General features: G+C 48.5%; 1 protein-coding gene and 1 long non-coding RNA gene across 6 annotated transcripts in view; one reads left to right on the top strand and one right to left on the bottom strand.

Moving 5' to 3' along the window:
• Window positions 1-18,106, bottom strand: part of LOC138527192 (uncharacterized) — a 536,606-nt gene that overhangs the window by 284,814 nt on the left and 233,686 nt on the right. The gene's annotated exons all lie outside the window — the stretch shown is intronic.
• Window positions 1-18,106, top strand: part of LOC138527194 (uncharacterized) — a 375,852-nt gene that overhangs the window by 199,529 nt on the left and 158,217 nt on the right. The window lies entirely within an intron of this gene.

Below are 18,106 nucleotides of genomic sequence, written 5' to 3'. Positions count from 1 at the left end.
TTTGTCTATGATCGAGGAGGGGAACCCCCCAAATGCGCAGGTTGTTACATCGGCTCCTGTTTTTTTAGGCCTTCCTGCTTGTATTCAAGAATTTTATTCTTATTGTGTAATGCTTGTAAAGAGTGTTGTATTTCCACCAGAGTTGCAGAGTGTTGTTGGGCTAAGTCCTCCACCTCACTCAGCCTTTGTTCTGCGTCCGTGACCCTCTGGTCTGTTTGAGTGAGCTCACTCTTGAGCAAGGACATACAGGACCGGAATACAGCCTTGATATCAGACATGAAGGCTTGAATGTCCTTCTTTGTTGCCAGCTGTACCCTGTCCTCTGGGGCTTCCGATTTTTTCCCCTTATCGGTAGGAAGGAGCATGGTGGTAATGTCTGCATTTTTTGCGGGTTTCAGCTGCTTGGACATCTCTGCAACCTCCCCTCCGGGTCCCCCGAGTGACCTCAGGAGTTGTAAGAGTGAAATGGGGCGGGGGGGCTTCGGTGAAATCTCTTTCGCTGGCAGGAGAAAAATATAGGAACCTACAGAGTTCTGACGGGCAGAGCGCGGATTTGAGGTCTGAGTGCGATGCCTGTATCTGGGCTGGGACTTGGGCAGAAGTCGAGGGCCCCACATTGGGTGCCTGTCAAGGTAAGGCGCCAAGAAGATGGGGGATAAGCTTGCCAATAGAGGATTGATGCTCCAGGTGCTCCTCCCCCAATTGGTTTACGCTGATGGGGTGATAGGAGCAGTGTTGGGTCCTGAGACGCTGCCCAATGCTTCCTGCAGCATGGAGGGGCTCCTACCTCGTGGACTCAGTTGGTGGTGTGCGCCTGCCAGACCGATTCTGTGAAGCCAGCTGATTACCTCATTGAGGTTGTAGTTAGAGCGGCGCCTTGGAGAGCAAAGTCAGTTCTTGAGGATTCAGGCTGGAGAGGCACACGAGGGGTTAGCCTACCTCAGCCCCAGCAGTAGGTTCCAGGAGCAGCTGGGGTGGGAAGCGCTTTGTGCAGGAGCCGGTCCACGCAAGGCCCCCACGGCGTATCTGTGTCCCAGGCTTGTTCTCCACCGTTACCTGCCACTCTGGGGGAAGGCAGCAGAGCGGTGGAGGCTGCAGGGCGGCTCACCTACGGATGTCCTTCATGTAGGGTCCAGATCAGTGTTGTAGAGCCCGGGGAGCGGTGGAGTTGTGGAGGCGGACAATGGTACCCCTGGGGCGACAGCTGATGGTGATCAAACCTCTATGGTAGGGAGGATTGCCTCGGGCATCCGCGACGGGTGGCCGTTGACACAGTGGCCCGTTCCGCAGCAGTGTGGTGGGGGCTCATCCCTGGGTACTGTCTCCAGCAGTGATAAGCGATGGGGCGGGGCGAGGCTACGATGCCTACCGCACCCTTGAGCTGGCTGAGTAGCTTGCAGTGTCGGGCGGGAGGTTGGAGGCCACAGATCCGATGGCTCCAGTTATCCCCCACAGCAGCGGGCCGGCAGCTTGTCAAGACGAGCTTGGCTATCATTCACCTGTTGGTTCTGTTGTTCCCCCCAGGGGCCGCCTCCATGCGCCGTGATATTCTCAGCTCCCACACTGTGTTGCGAACAAGAGGTTGGGGGGGGGGCTGGGAGCCGCCTCCAGGCCAGCAGCGCTGGCGAGGCGGGGGCCGTATTGCAGGTTAGCGCCTTCCAGCTATTCGGATGCTCCGGCCATGAGTCGCTGACAGTTTGGGTAGATTGCCATAGATGCAATACCCAGACCCGTCCGCCATTTTGGATCTTTCGGATGTGGGTGCCTCTGGCCTTCAGGGGCTGCAAGCTCCGGTCCTGGACAGCGTTAGGGGCCCAGCTTGAGTTCAGTCGTTGCTCCAATGTTCTGTTTGTGGGTAGTGCTTAGTCTGACTCAAAACGACTGCAGGAACCACAGATTATGGAAGTTGTTTGCAGGCTTCACACAGAGGCCATCAGAGAAGCTGCCACATCGCTGGTGCTCCAGGCCACGCCCCACCATCGTGTTCTTAAAGCCCATTGAAGGGATCTCATTCTCAGGCAGGCTTCTAGCACCAGAAAAATGCAGGATGCCATGAGACTGAGCAACCTCAAGAAATCGAAGGCTGGAATATTCTGGGCATTCTGAAACTTGGTAACCATCTGAAGAATGTCTTGAGCCCTCAACTTGGGTGGCGAGCTCTTTCCCAAGGAAGTGTCTAAAACAGCCCTGATGTACTGAGCTGTTGAGAAGGTGTCATATAGGACATTGAGGGAGAAGCCCAATCTGGGAAGGGAATGGCAGGTGACAGATGATACAGGGCTTGTTCGGGAGAAGGCGCTTTGATCAACCAATCGTCCAAATAGGGGTAGACGTGAATCCCGCCTCTCCTGAGATTCACTTTTACTACCGCCATCAGTTTGGTGAAAACCCTTGGGGCTGAGGTCAGCCCTAAAGGCAGAACTCGAAATTGATAGTAAGAACTGCCAACTGCAAACCTCAGGTATTGCTCGAGATGGATTGGCACGTGAAAATAAGCATCCTGGAGGTCCAATGACACAAACCAATCCTGAAGTTGGAGGGGCTGAAGAATCTAAGATAGTGTGACCATCTTGAACTTGTCCTTCCTGAGGAACTTTTTCAAGTATCTTAAGTCCAAGATGGGTCTCAGACCAATGACCTTTTTGGGGATCAAAAAATATGGGGAGTACCATCCCTTGTCCCTCTGCGCTACAGGTACCGGTTCTATGGCACCTTTCTCCAGCAAGCTTAAAACTTCCCCCACAAGGAGCGGATCCGGAATCATCAAAGAGTGGCTTCCCGGTGGATTGTTCTGAGGTCTTCTTATGAAAGGATGGCAGCAACCGTGGGCTACTGTTTCCAGGGCCCAAGCATCTGAAGTAATGTCTTCCCATTCTTGCAGATGTTGAGACAGTCTGCCCCCCACTGGTGTATTGTGACTCAAGACTTCAGAGTGGTTTTGTGGCGGCTGCTGCCGAGGCCGGTGGTAAGGAGGTTGCTGCTTGAGCTGGCTTGGCACCTCTACCTCGTCCACCACGAGAAAACCTTCTTTGGCCCCCTTTGACTAGCCATTCCTCTCGCCCTTCCAATTGAGAATTGAGGAGTAGTAGCGAAAAGATCTACCCCCTCTAAGGTTAGTCCCAGGACGAAAGAGCTGAGGTTGCCTAACGGCAGTGCCTAAAGATTTGGCCGCTGCTTTCGAGATCTGCAACTTCTCAAGGCTCTCGTCAGCCTTGCTGCCAAAAAGATGAGACCTGTCAAAAGGTATGTTGGAGTCTAGATTGCACATCTGGTGCAAAACCTGACATCCTCAACCACGCATTTCTGCGTTCTGCGGTGCTTGTAGCCATGGATCTGCTGACACTATACGCAGTATCCAATCCTGACTGAAGGGATTCACAACTAGCCTCTTTGCCGTTCTTAATTTTAGCTAAGAAGCAATCCCTTTCTTCCCCTTCGGGAATATGCTCTGCCGGCATGGATATGCAATCCCACAGTGCACAAGTGGAGTTGGCCGACTTCAGTGCCATGCTCCCTGCTGAAAATACCTTTCTTGCCCATCCCTCTACACGCTTGTCGTCCCTATCAGGAGGGATGGTAGGGTACTCTGTTTTGAAATGGATGTAGCTGCCTGCAACACTAAACTCTGCGGAGTGGGGGTTTCAACAGGTAGTCGGGGTGACTAAAGGAAGGGCGGTATTTTTTTGTCTGATTTTTTTATTAACTGCCGGATGGGTCTCCAGAGTTTCCCCAATTTTTAGCCACCCTTCTTTGCATTGCCACATGGAATGGCAAAACAGGGTCAGTCTGCAGACCCTGATACAATATATCGGTTAGGTCGTCCTGTTCATAAGGGAGTGGTGGTCTGCTCCTTCCCATCTACTCAACAACTTTGGACATTAGTTGCCTGTATGGAGTGTCTGCATGTTCACCCGGCTCAGGTCGCACAAATTCCAGCTCAGGTGAAGTGTCTACTCTACTTGCAGACTGTAAGGTGTCGTATAAGTCCTTAATCCTGGACTCTTCAGATATTAGACACTCAGGAACATTGGGTGTCCCATACTGCAACCCAAACGGGGCATCTTCCTCCTCTGAACGCTGCTCAACTTCCTAAAGTGAAGATAGCGCCTTGAAAAAGTCCTTTCTAGGAAGAGGAGTGACTTTTTTCAGGAATTAAAGAAACAGGCTTTGACAATGTCACTGGCGTCAACAGAGGAGGGACACTGGGTTTCAATTGGACCACTGACGTATGTGGCGCGCAGTTGGCTTTGAAATCTTCGAGGTCAATGTGGAAAACCTGACGGACGTCGAAGACTCCTTCTTTGTCGAGGGCCTAGCAGGTGTCGAAGACACTGCTGGCATCGAAGGTCTCAAAGGTGTCGAGGAGCTCGACCTCGAATTTTCGCTGTGCTTGACGTGGGAAGAGGGCCTCGATGGCTCCTGAGGTTTATCAGGCCGTTTTCCCGGGATCGAGGGTGCGTAGGATTTTGGGCTAGACCTCTCCTTAGCGGCTTGCTCTGAAGACTCGGTAGGGGGCTCAAAATATTTTAACATTTCCTTTTGGAAAGCTTCCCATTCTGCTGGGGTCGATTTTTTTGGAGGGACAGGTGCCCTTTCGGGTGAGGCGTCGGACGAAGAAGTCGACGAAGGCGACCTCCGGTGCCTTCTCTTCAGCTTCTTCGAGGAAGACGATGCATGGTGGGAGCCACTCCTGGACCTGGAGCGCTTAGGCTTCTTCCTTCGAGGAGAGTCTCCTCTCGACTCGTCGGTCAAAGGCCTAGTAAGTCGGGACTTGGATATTCTTCCTACCTGGAGTTTCCCCTTCCGCTCCCTCAAGCCTTTCCTGTCATGGATTGACACAATTGGACATATCGTGGGCATCCCGAGGCGCCAGAGGCAGACATGGTGCGGGTCGGTGAGAAACGTCTTGGACCCGCAGTCTCTGCATTTTTTAAAGCTGGTCTGCGGCATAGATGTCGTTGAAGATGATGACATGACGATTGAAATCAAATAATTTCTCGAAAGAAATGCGTAGAACAATGAGGCGTGCCAAATTTTGTAGTCAAAGCTAGTGCTGTTGCAGAAAAACAGAACTGAGCGCGAGCTATATATCATCCCTGATGACATCACCCTTGACAGAGGCCTTCGAGGGACATCGACTCAACACCATCAACACACAGCGCCCTCTGCCGAAAAAGTTTTCCATAGCAGCTGAAGCTGGACATTACATGTCAAAGATGAGGAATACGTTGGAGGACACAATCCATTCGAAGTAGAAGATTGCAGAATGTTTATTTTTTAAATCATTTATAAAATGTCAAAGTAATATATACTTTTATTTTATATCATTTTATATTCTAACAGTCAATAGCTATGCTTCAGTTTACATTCAACAATTATTACTTATGTTGCCCTATTAAGCATCATTTCTTGTATGTTTATATTCTGAAAGAATATACAACATATTTAAAAAATTTGGTTCAAGCAACATTAAGTAAGCATTCTTTAAGCCTGTTGGCAATCTAGCTTAGTGTGTGACTCTAGAGTCAATACAGACAAGCCAATCTACTTCTGTGTGCACCTATGCTGTGAAATGTCCACAGTGAATGGATGCTCCCTCATGAAAAATAATTGCACGTCTTAAGTGTTCTTACTAATAGAAACTTGACTATTTACACAATTAACTACCAATGTGTCAATGTTTCTACCATCTACACTATCTTTTAATAGGTACCTCTTAATTATGTTTCAAAAGTAGATTTTGCAGTGTAGACTGTACACTACAACCACAGTCACTGCATTGCAGATCATGCAAAGCTTTTGTTACAAGATAAGAAAAGTGTTAACTTTTTTGATAAGGGACAGGAAGACCGTACTCGGCGGTAAACCTTTCTGAAACATCACAAGTAATATGGTCTTTCTTACATTGTGAACACTCATTGGGCCTCATTACGACCCAGGCGGTAAGGGATTACTGGTACCGGTAAGGGTACTGGTGCCGGTAATCCCTTACCGCCCAATTACGAGGTCCCTTTGCGGGTCCCTACCATAACGGCTGGTTTCACCAGCCGTTAAGGAAGGGACCCGCAAAGGGTCCTTGGAGGTAATTACGGTACCGCAATTAGCAGTACTGTAATTACCACCTTCCCCATTCCCATTGAGCCCTATGGGGCAAAAATGGGAATGGGGAGGGGCCAATGGTGAATGGCGAATTACCGCCCCTCCAACCTTGGAATGGGGCGGTAATTCCGCCATTCACCATGGCGGATTCCGGCATCAATCATGGCGCTAATGGCGCCATTGGTTAATGCCTGGGTCGTAATGACCCCCATTGTAAAGACTGGAGGGGGGGTATTTGTACTCCTGCTCTCTATATGGCAGAGGGGAAGCACAGAGCACCCGAGCCAAGGTTCTCTATTTGGTAGCTATGGACGAGCAACCAAGGCTTAAGCTCTCAAGAGGTGATGCAGGCTGGTTCTTAAGTACAGTGTAGTCACCAAGCACCTACAAAGCAATGTCCGCACACTATGTTAGTTAAAACACAGTTCTTTATATAAAAAGGGCTCAAGTTATGTACACAATAACACACTTTGTGCTCAGGTTAATCTAAAATGGTAAATATATCCAGATTCTATGTGGTACCACAATTACTCTTTGATTCCATTAAAATGCATTTACTGTCCTCAGTTGAAATGTCATACAAATCAGTTAATAAAGTGAACCAACAATAGACATAGGAGGAAAGTAGGTTGGTTCAAACAATTGGCAGAATACTGGCCCCGTTACCTAGACACAGTTCTGTGTGAGGATCCCCTCGCCTGGGCAACCTGTAAATAAAGATATAATACAAGCCCAGTCCATATATTGTTCAATATGGGTTATTTTCTTCTAAGTACTTCTACCACACCAATGTACATGGAATAGTAGATTTCGACATCTGGTCGTCGAGGGATCCTTCTTGAGCAGATCCCTTTAAGGCAGGAGCCATGGAATGTCGAGATCCCTCGAAGAAATGGTGAACAACGGCGTTGAGGCAGCCGCTTCGGCCCTGGCGGTGCTAGTCGACGATCAATCGGGGACATCCTGTAGGGGGGAGCCATGCTGTGCACCTTGACGACGGTAGTTGGTTGCCGCAAAGAATCTATGAAGAACTTTGGCCCAGTAAGGGTGTCGAGTCGTCCGGCATCTCTGCGGTCTTCGGGTGGCAGGAAATACACCGGCGGATGCTCCTCAGCATTCTCCAGCGGGACAAATCGGTCGACGGTGCAGGTGAGAGCATCCTTTGCAGCTCCGGTTGTAGGTGGCCCGGCACCAAGCGGTTCCCGCTTCTGAGCAACACAGCTTTGACGTGCCTCCAGCGGTTATAGCAAACCTGTGAACCCTGGTCCACGACGGTGGACAACTGTCCGGTGCTTCTCTTTGTTCTCCTCGGCGGTACCGTATCCGGTTGGCAGCCTGTCGAGGGTCTGACTTCCAGGGAGCTTCGCCGAACGTTAGCGGTGCACGATGGTCTCTCGTAGCTCGGAAAGAGGTCTCCTAGCCAGGGCCTGTCTTTGATCAGTTTCGACGGCACAGCAGCTTTCAGATTGCGGTGAAGGTAACAGCAGTCAACCTTTTTCTTCGGGCTTGGCGGTCGAGATCAAGCATCAGTTTCGACTTCAGCTTCTGAACGATTTCTAGATGTGAGAGGCCCCCAGATATACTGTTCTGTCGCTCATACGTTATGCTAGGTCACACTCAGACAACCAATCGCTCAGAAGGGCATTCCCAAGCACTCCTTACAGGAACCACGGGTGGATGGAAATACCCCTTACTGAAAAAGGTTCTTCAGCACAGCCTGACCAAACTGAACGTCAGCTCTTGAGCACATGTTGAGACAGTAATGCTTACAGAAAGCAAATGGGGAGGCCCAAGTAGCTGCCCTAGCGATAGACTCCCAGGGGACATACTTCTGAAAAGCAACCGCAGCAGCCTTGCCCCGCAGCAGGTGTGCATGGATACCCTTAGGAGGTTTCAGCCCTTGGACGGTGAAAGACTCCGTGATGCAGGCGGCGATCCACCTAGAAATAGTTGCCTTAGACACCGGCTTGCCCTGAGGGTTACCAAAGGTCACAAAAAGTTGAGAAGAACTCCTAAGCTCGGAAGTCCTGTCCAAGTAGAACCTAAGAGCTCTTCGGACATCAAGACAGTGTAGAACCCTTTCAGCCTCTGAGGCAGGGTTCGGAAAAAAGACCGGAAGGGAGATCGACTGATTCAGATGGAATTCGGTCACCACCTTTGGTAAAAGGGCCGGGTTTGTCCGAAGGACTACCTTGTCCTTGTGAAAGACCAAGAAAGGATGCTCCACCGACAATGCCTGGAGCTCACTCACTCTCCTCACAGACGTAACAGCGACCAGAAAGGACACTTTCCAAGACAAGTACTTGAGGTCCACCGTAGCCATTGGTTCAAAGGGTTTATGGCACAGCACCGTCAGGACTACATTTAGGTCCCATGGTGGATGCAGATTACGAACCGGAGGGTAGAGGCGTGTCAAGCCAGCAAAATGCCTCTTCACCACTGGGTTAGTAGAAAGGTAAGCAGAAACCGCTGAGATATAAGTCCTGCATGACAGAACATGAACCCCTGACTCTGCTAGGGAGGACACAAAGGACAGCACCGTGTCAATCGTGGCCACCCTCGGATCCAACTTCTTCTCCAAACACCAATGACAGAAACTGAGCCATTTACTCTTGTATTGAGGTCTGGGCGAGGGTTTCCCGGCTGCCTGGATAATTTGCATGTTATCCGCTGACAAACTCCGATGCTCTAAGGACTTGAACTCAGGCACCATGCCGCCAAGCTGAGCGATTGTGGGGAGGGAGCCACATCTGTTCCCCTTGGTGAAGAAGATCGTGAGTTACTGGTAACCTGATCGGCGGACGCACCGACAGGTGTTGAAGTTCTGAGAACCAAAACTTAGCCGGCCACCACGGGGCTATGAGTAGCAGGGAACAGTTCACCGAGTTCTTCAACTTCCAAATTGCACGGTGAACTAGAGGCATAAGCTCTCATGTTGTGCCAAGGAATCTCAAGAGCATCCCCCAGAGAGGAGGCTCCCAGCCCCCCTCTGGAGGCATACTGAGGAAGCTTCTTGTTCACTGCCGTAGCGAAAAGGCCCACCTCCGGTGGGCCCCAACACGAGAAAATCCATGAGAGGACCTCCGCCTTCAATTCCCACTCGTAGCTGACCACTGTCCGCCGGCTGAGGACATCCGCTGTGACATTCAGCTGGCCCGGGATGTGCACTGCAAGCAGCCAGACACCATGAAGCACGGCCCAGTCCCAAATGTGGAAGGTCCACGAGGGGGGGGGGGAAGACTTCATTCCCCCTTGCTTGTTTATGTAATACATTGACACCACATTGTCCATTCTTATGCGGACCACCTTGTTGACAATGAGCGGTCTGAATGCCCTGAGCGCTAGGAAGATCGCCAGAAGCTGCAAATTATTTATGTACAGGAGCGTGTCCTGAGGCGACCAGAGGTCCGAGACCTGAAGGAGATCCAACGTCGCACCCCACCTTAGAAGGGAGGAGTCTATCGTGATCGTCACCGCGGGGACCGGGTCCTGAAACCCTCCACCTCCAGACAGATTGCTGAGAGATGACCACCAATTGAAGTCCACTCTCATGGAATCCGGAATCATAATCCGCATGGAATCCGAATCCACTGCTTGACGCCATGCACTCCGAAGAACCATCTGGGTCCGTCTCATTTTGAGACAAGCAAGAGGAAGAATCAATACACACGAGGCCATGAGGCCCAGAAGCCTCTGGAACCACCAGGCCGACATGCTCTCCGACTGCGCAAATATCTGACACGTGGCTAACAGATCCGCCATTCTGTCCCTGGTCAGATACACTCTGCAGTCGATCGTGTTCCAACAAAAACCCGGGAAGATCGGGTCCTATGAAACCGTCAAGGAGGATTTCCGCCAGTTCACCGACAGCCCAAGATGGAACAGGAGCTGAAGGAGAGAATGGAGGTTGCCCGCTGCTGCCAGCGGACAAGGGCTGCGTAAGAGCCAGTCGTCCAAATAAGGATACACATGGATACCCTGGAGACGAAGATAGGCCGCAATCACCAACATCTTCGTGAAGACACGCGGCGCCGAGCTGAGGCTAAAAGGAAGCAACCGAAACTGGAAGTGCTCCTCTCCCAAAGAGAAGCGGAGATATCTCCTGTGTGGATTCCAAATCAGGATATGCATGTACGCATCCTGAAGATCCCCAACGCTGAGCCAATCTCCCATCTGCAAGGAGGAGCGTATCTGGCCGGGCGTGATCATCTTGAATTTCTCTTGGGGTAGGAAAAGATTGAACTGGGAAAGGTCTAGGATGGTGCGCAGGCCAGCCTGGTTGGGTTTGGGCACCGTAAACAGCCGGGAGTAGAAGCCCTCCCCTCGCTCCCCAAGGGGAACGGGTTCCACAGCTCTGAGGTCCAGAAGATTCTGAACTTCGGCCTTGAGGGAGGGTGTGCCCGACAGCTGAAAAGGAGGGTTGAGGGGTGGGGTAGGGGGTAAAGGTAAGCGGAAGCCCGCTCGAGCGACTGACAAGACCCATCTGTCTTCTGTGATGGTCTGCCACGCCTCCCAATGAGACGCAATGCGTCCTCCCACCGGGGTCTTGTGCGAGCGTGGAAAACCCTCATTTGGCAGGCTTATCGGTGGCGGTGCCACCTGAACCTGATGAGGAGGCTGAGGAGCTGGAGAAAGACTGCATGCATTGTTGTCTACGGCGGTTATTCCCCGCAGGAATATCCACTCTGCGAGATTTGCGGTCGAGGAAGCCCCTAAAACCAGAGGAGGGTCAACTTTACGACAACGGTCTCTGGGATTTGAAAGGAGCTTTGACCAGAACAGACAATGATTTAGCCGTCTGAATGTTATCCTTGGTCTTGGTGAGCTCTACATCAGTAGAAGAATGAAAAAGGAAGGTCCAACACCTTGTCTTGCACTTCCTTCGAAAATTTAGTGGCATGCAGCCACGCCTGCCGTGAGGTATCAACCCCATCAGGCCCTGAGCCGAGGTGTCTACGTGATGAGCCGCAGCCTCCAGGATATCCTGAGCCAAGACCCAGGCATCGGAAAGGCCCCCTTTGAAGTCTTCCAACTTCTCGACCGGGATGTGCTCCTCAAACTCCGACAGAACTTTCCACATCCGCATGTTAGCTCCCGCCAATATCAACTCAGCGTTGGCCTGCCTGAGCTGCAAGGCTGAGTTGGCAATGATTTTCCTCCCTAGGGAGTCCAGGAGCTTGTCCTCCTTTCCCAAGACCTGAGTAGCCGTCGTGGAAGAGAATGCTGCAGGTCTGGATTGCAACATAGCCGCAGTCACCACTGTGGAGGAGGGAGGCAGACAAGACGGCAGGGCCACCTCTTCCGAAGAATGCAGCCTGTACCTCGCGTCAATCTTTTTATTGACAAAATGTCCAGAGTGTGGCTTGTCCCAGACTCTTCGGACCTGGGCCAGAACGTCCTTCTGCAGGAACAGGCCAGTACGCTCCAAGGGAGACAGGGTGAACGCCCCAGAAAGCACGCCCTCCTGCGGAGCGGGTGCCTCGGGCACCGGAACATCTAAGAAACTCATCATGTCCAGTACCCGGTCATGAAAGGCTCCGATAGAGCGGGGAAGGTCCTCATTGTCCTGATCGCCTTGAGGGTCATCTGACAGGTCAGGATCCTGCTGAGCCGTGTCAGGCACTGCCTTGTCCACTGGGGACAATGGAGGCAAAGGCGGAAGAGCAGGGGGAGGCACCACGGGCAAGGGAGGCAACGGCGGAACCACCGAAGGAACGGGTGGAGCCGGAGGCGCAGGTGGGCATATCTCCTTGAAAAGCCCTTTGAAATATTCCCTCATGGGGTCGGTGCGCATAAGCGCTTGAAATTTACCGAAAAAGGCATCCTCAGGAGATTGTTTCGGGACCTGAGGAGGCCTCTCATGAGGTGGAAAAATCCAGGGACGTAACGGGGAAGGGTGCCACACCGGCCCCTCCACCGACGTATCCACATAAATCAAAGAAGCCGCCCCCGTGGGCAACGAAACATTGTGCGGAAGAGGCAACCGGGCGTTCCAATCATAAACCGGCCAGTAAGGATGCGCACAAGGGACCTTAGGTTCACCCAAGGGACCAAGCCCTACACCAGAGGCCGATGGCGTAGTTTTAGAGGTAGCCCCTAAAATGGCCGCCGCGGTCGTGGCGGGAATGGGACGCCATTTTGTCCTCATCTGAGGGGAACTGCGGCACGTGAGGAAGTGAGGCAGGGGTCCCCGTCGATGGATCTGGGGTCTTAATTTTAGCCTTAACATAAGGAACCTCTGCAGAGCCGGTACTATGAGGCCTGGAATGTTTTTGTGACATACCAACCGCCAACTGAGCCTTCGAAGGAAGGACCTCGGCACTGCCGGTAAAAGAACAACTTTGCTTCTTTGCCCCCTCAACAGATCTGGTGTCGCCACAAGAGCGGGAACGGTGAGAAACAGTCTTCACCGATAAGGCCTTGCCAGGCCTCTGAGAAATGTTGGTAACTTTAGCCTCTGAAAGAGGGACCTCGGACCCATGTCCGGTGACAACCTTAACTGCGCGGGCCTCGAACATACGTTTGGTAACAGCAAGCCCCACCAAGGCCTTGGGGCACACCCCGGTCTTCACCCCGGTCTTATTTTTGAGGGAAGCCGACAAAGAGGCCTCAGAGCGAGCTCCGGTACCCCACGACTCTGTAGAACTGGGTCTACAAACAGCCCTCACAGGAGGGGCCTCGGAGTGTACTCCGGTATCCACAGACCCCTTACAGAGACCCTCGGAGAAAACTCTGGTACAATTATTAGGCCCAACGGGCACCTCAGGGCGAACCCCGGTGCAGAGCGATCAACGCCCCTCCCGGCCCGAGAGGAACCCGGAAAGGTATCCCCCGGCCGGGGTGCTCTGAAAAGTAAAGAATTTAGCGGGCGTTTCTTCTTCTCGTCGAACGCCTGAAAATGCAAAGGAGGAGTTCGTCGGAAGTGCCCGGACCGAAAGGGAGTCACAGTAAAAACAGGAGTCCCAATGGTGTTCCGGACCCAAACACTCTAAACAAAGAGGATGGGGAACCGCCCTCGCGAAGCGACGGTGACACGAACAATCTGGAAAGTCTAACTTGAAAATGCTTTTTACAAAGTGCTCCGGTCCCGTCCCACAGGACGGAGAGATGTCCCACAAGTATGGAGGAAAGGAGAAGGGACATAGGAGTAAGGTCATTCTCCTCCCTCTCAGACGCTCACAACAAGGAATGTGTATTGGGACAAGTACCCAGACATTCAACACTCCACACTGCATTCAAACCAGTTTTGGGCAGGGCTGTCTCATTCATTGTATTTAATACCAGAACCAAGACACCCATATCAAGAACTGTATATTGGTCACACGCTCCATTCACCCAGGTCTCACCCCAAGGGTGTACCCACAACATACAGTGACTGGAAAGGCTCCAGCCATTCTGGCCTGGACTCCCCCACAATACCATATATGGAACTTCCACGCAACAGCCAGTCGGGGGAAGGGACAGAGTCAGGGCTTCCCAGGACTTTGGGAAAACAAGGTAACAGGAAATAAAAAGCAAGAGGCCACAGGGGCCATCTTGTCTCCTATCAGGAATCAACTGATTCCAATGGCAGGGTCTGGGTATCCCTAAAATGGAGGATACTCAGAGTGCCTGCCAAGATCAGCATGGAGCTGCCACCAGCCCATACCCTGCTCTGTGGGTCACAGACAGGTGCCCAAAAACATACACTAGGGGCACAGGGTTGTAACTCCACCCATGGGTGCCATAAGGGTACCCCAATGGTCTGTACACCAAACCAAAAAGAGGAAGGGCTGCAATGCCAGGAGTCCCACATGGACACCTGGGCAGAAAACATTACAGAACACATATGAAAAAGGACTAGAGAACAAGGACAGGTAGGCCCTATCCCTCCAATGCATTTCCAGAATCACACTCATGCTTCCACTCATAAGACATACTTGCATATCTATCTACACTGTTTCCTGTGCCAGAAATAGTCATTAAATATTCTCGACTATCGTCCTGTGTATTTTGAGAGAAATGTTCTCATCCACTTGCAACAGCTACTGCATTTTTGATTGACATGGCTCAATGTGTGGTCTTTCATCTACAGATACTTTAATGTTGAAACATTTCATCTACAGATACTTTAATGTTGAAACATTCCACACAGTTCTTTGTCCAATGTTGAAGCTATTTCTTGCATCAGTGGTGTCATTTGAAATAGCATGTACAAAGCTGCATTTGAATAGCATTCAACTCCTGTTCGATTACTAAATCTACAATGGTAGTATGTCATCTTTTTTTGACTTTCCAACACTGCTAGATTCTCTTGTGTTGTACATTTAAGAGGAACCACTTTATTTTAATGTAGCTTTACTAGTTCCTTATTTTTCTTGCTAAGTGCTTAGCATGAAGAGGCGGAAGGTCAAGTTGAGGAGCATAAAGTACACGTAATCTTTTATATTCTTCAATGCAGAAAATGTCAGCTGTCACTTTAGAGTAATCAAAGTTTATTAAAAATAAACCCTCAATATTTTCTACACGTGACATGGCCACATAGGACATTCCTTCTTTGAACACTACATGACCAATGCCACTTAGTATTGCTTCTAAAGTCAACCATTGTGTTTATGAAGGGTAATTGCATATGCAGAGCACAATGTAAATTGTGCCCTTTATCCTTCAAAAGCATGAAGCGAGCAGAGGTCAGAGAAATCAAATGAGGTTCCTTTACATGGCCATACGATACAAGAATACGTTCAATATTTGTACTGTGAGGAAAAGTGTGAAATGCAACCACTGTTCCCATTGCTCCATTGACTAGACCAATTTCTACATTCAAGTTCCTCTTTAACATTACTTATGCATTGGTGCACAGTTTTAAAACTGTTTCTAGACCTGCTGTTTTAGAAATTTAACTAATTGAATTAATCAAACCTTTGCTCTTTTATCTAACGCTAATGGCATAAGATGGCCATCAAAAACATTGCACAATTTTATATCTCTACAATGTCTTGCTTCTCAGAGAGCAGCATTGAAGAGTTGAACTTGTCACACTTTCCAAGTGTACACATCAAAGCAACACAAAAAAATGCCCTTTTCTTGAAGAGTCAGCATGACATAAGGCGTAGTGCAACCGGCATTAAACATATTAGAAATGAGTCTCCCTTTTAAGACTGTTTTCATATTCTCCTCAAGGATACCGATAAAAATCTTATTAAGCATTTCTGCATACTCTAGGTCTACAGATTGCCTCATATTAAGTAGTTCCTGGAGTTCAAAACTATTCCAAAGGTTGAAATCACCAATGCTACCTATAGTTTTGACTATCCTTAGATTGCAGCATCTTGAAAACTAGTTGACCTTTCACAGGAGTTAATTGTAATAAATCTCAGAAAACAAGGACATGTTCAGCTCCAAACAAAACATCAGGTCTTCAAGACCTCTTGCATTCGCAGGTGAATGAAAGCTAGCATCAAGTTTGACACCAAGCTTACTTCATCTACAATCAAGGTATTTAATTTCTTAGAACTTTTCATACACTTGATATAAGTTTTTATACTCAAGTTTATTGTCATGCTCCACTGGTAGCATCAACAATCGATGTAAAGTAACACCTTCTATGTTGAATGCTGCTAAACCTGTTAGAGGAGTTACGATACACAACAAAGAGCAATCGGTTACATTTTGTATAACTGCTCTCAATACACGAGTTAAAAAAGATTTCCGGTTTCCTCTTGCCCACTAACATACATCAATAGAGGTTTATATTGGACACAAGAACATTCATGCTGGTCATATTGTAAACTGTGTAAGAAACTGTCTTTGATTTTTCCAATAAACTTCCTTCTGCTCTACCTTAAGTTTACTTACTAATGTATCATAATTTGTATCTGCAACTTTAGTTTGTGGTATTGCCCTTTGCATTTCTTCCATGGCGAGCTTAACATCAGTTTGAATAATGGGCTCGCCCAAGACAGTTCGACTTCCTAATGCTGATTCTTGACTACCCTCAGGAGTCTCTTTTGCCAATTCAGCTGCCAAAAGTAGTTCTTCACGTAGTTCTTTTTCCAGTATAACCAAGTACTGTTCACATTTTGGATATCTATTTAAATCAAAAGTTCCAAGCAAATCACTCTCTGCACACCATGGGAAGAACAACTGCAAAAGCCAAAAATAGATATTCCTTTTTCTCTGCAGTTTGCCAAGACAGTTTCATGTGGTTGATATTGCTTTGCATCTCATGTCTCATTAGACAACCAGAACATCCATGTGCTTTAAACTGTCCTCTGTCATTGTTTGCTTCAATATTTTGATTTGAGTAGCGTTCTGCTACTTCATACAAAGAATAATCTTCCAACTCTGCAGACCTATTTGGATAATGGGTATCAATCAAATGGGTTTTGAGAATCTCTGTACTATAAAGGTACTCTTTCAGCTAATTGCTGAATTTCACTCAAAGGTTTCAGTACCCGATTTATTTTAGTAGTTGTGCAAGACTTAACCATAGTACATTAATGCTATGTCCATACAGAGACAAACTAGTTAGCCGATCTGCAGCTTCTCTGCTTCCACACTCACTATGAGAGGGCATCTTGAGACCAGAGCTTAGACGTTTCTGACTTAGACTTTTGTCCGCTGATAAATACCCTTATTTCAGCTGCATTGCTCTTTTAAGCTTTTGTCATGTATGCTGTAACACAACGAGCAACAGCTGTAGTATCATCTGCAATGTACTGTACATCAGTATTTGCATTCCAAAGCTGAGCAATGACAGGAGTGTAATCATTAACGAATGGGCATGCTTTATCTCTTTTAAATGATATGTATTCCTCAGCGATTTACCAGTAACATGATGTCGAACAGATGACATTAGAATATTTGCTCAACCAACTGGTATCACAGGCCTGGGAAATTGTCAGCAAACAATAGGCGGTTGTCCCTCTTTTTTGGTTTCGGGGGGCCTGGCTCATGAGGGTATAGCAGAGATATAGAAAAGAGTACAAGTCCAAGCTACCTCACCGTTAGGGCGCTATGGTAAGTGTTGACACCCACCGGCAGGAGGGTTAATGTAGCATAATTAGACAACTATAGGAACACATAGTTAAAACAAAGTTTATTCTAAAACAGAAAGTAAAAAATTGTGACAGCAAGCATAATAATAACAAGATAGTATGTGCATAGGTGTTTACACTCCTCCTTTCGAGATGGGCTATGTTATTAATCCATGGCTCATAACCTACGTTGTGAATTAAATACTGTGACCAAAATACGAACTGTAAACACCTATACATATACTATCTTGTTATTATGCTTGCTGTCACCATTTTTTACTTTGTTTTAGAATAAACTTTGTTTTATCTATATGTGTGCTTATATTAGTAAAGTCTAATTATGCTACATTAACCCTCCAGCCAATGTGTGTCAACACTTAACATAGCACCCTAAGGGTGAGGTAGCTTGGACTCATACTCTTTTCTATATCACAGGCCTACGAAAGCCAAATCTGCACTGAGTGTAGTACTTATCTTTAATTTTATATTTTTTCTGACAGTACTTCCCACACAATTTCCTTTGAAACCTTTCCACCTTGTTCTGTACATCAGCATATAAACTCCATCACAAAGCCATTACTTTTTTTTTACCAAACTGAAGAGCATCTTTAGTCCACAACAGCATATGTATAGTGGAGCCCCACGTGCATGGTACACTTTCCTCGAAAATAAATTTTCAAAGTGCATAGTGGACCATTTTCTTTATTTCATATAAAGTGTAACATGGCTAAAAATCAATGGAAGAATCGTGATACACGTACAGGGTGCATATAACACAATTCACCTGCTATCATGTGTTCTATGTCTTCTTTCTGTGGTTACTTTCACAAATCCACTCTGCAAGATCATCCCCACCATACTCAGCACAACTTAAAGTCACAAACCAAGTTGCAGGGCCCATATTTCTGATCATGCATCTAACCTCTGAATGTCTTCTATAGCAATATTCCTTTGTTCCTCTCATTGTGGCAAGGATATTGGTAATTTCT

This window comes from Ambystoma mexicanum, chromosome 1q (assembly GCF_040938575.1).
Source record: "Ambystoma mexicanum isolate Mex_15411 chromosome 1q, UKY_AmexF1_1, whole genome shotgun sequence".
Lineage (NCBI taxonomy): Eukaryota > Metazoa > Chordata > Amphibia > Caudata > Ambystomatidae > Ambystoma > Ambystoma mexicanum.
Note: the sequence above shows the minus strand (reverse complement) of the source record. Positions and strands in the feature narration are given on the sequence as shown.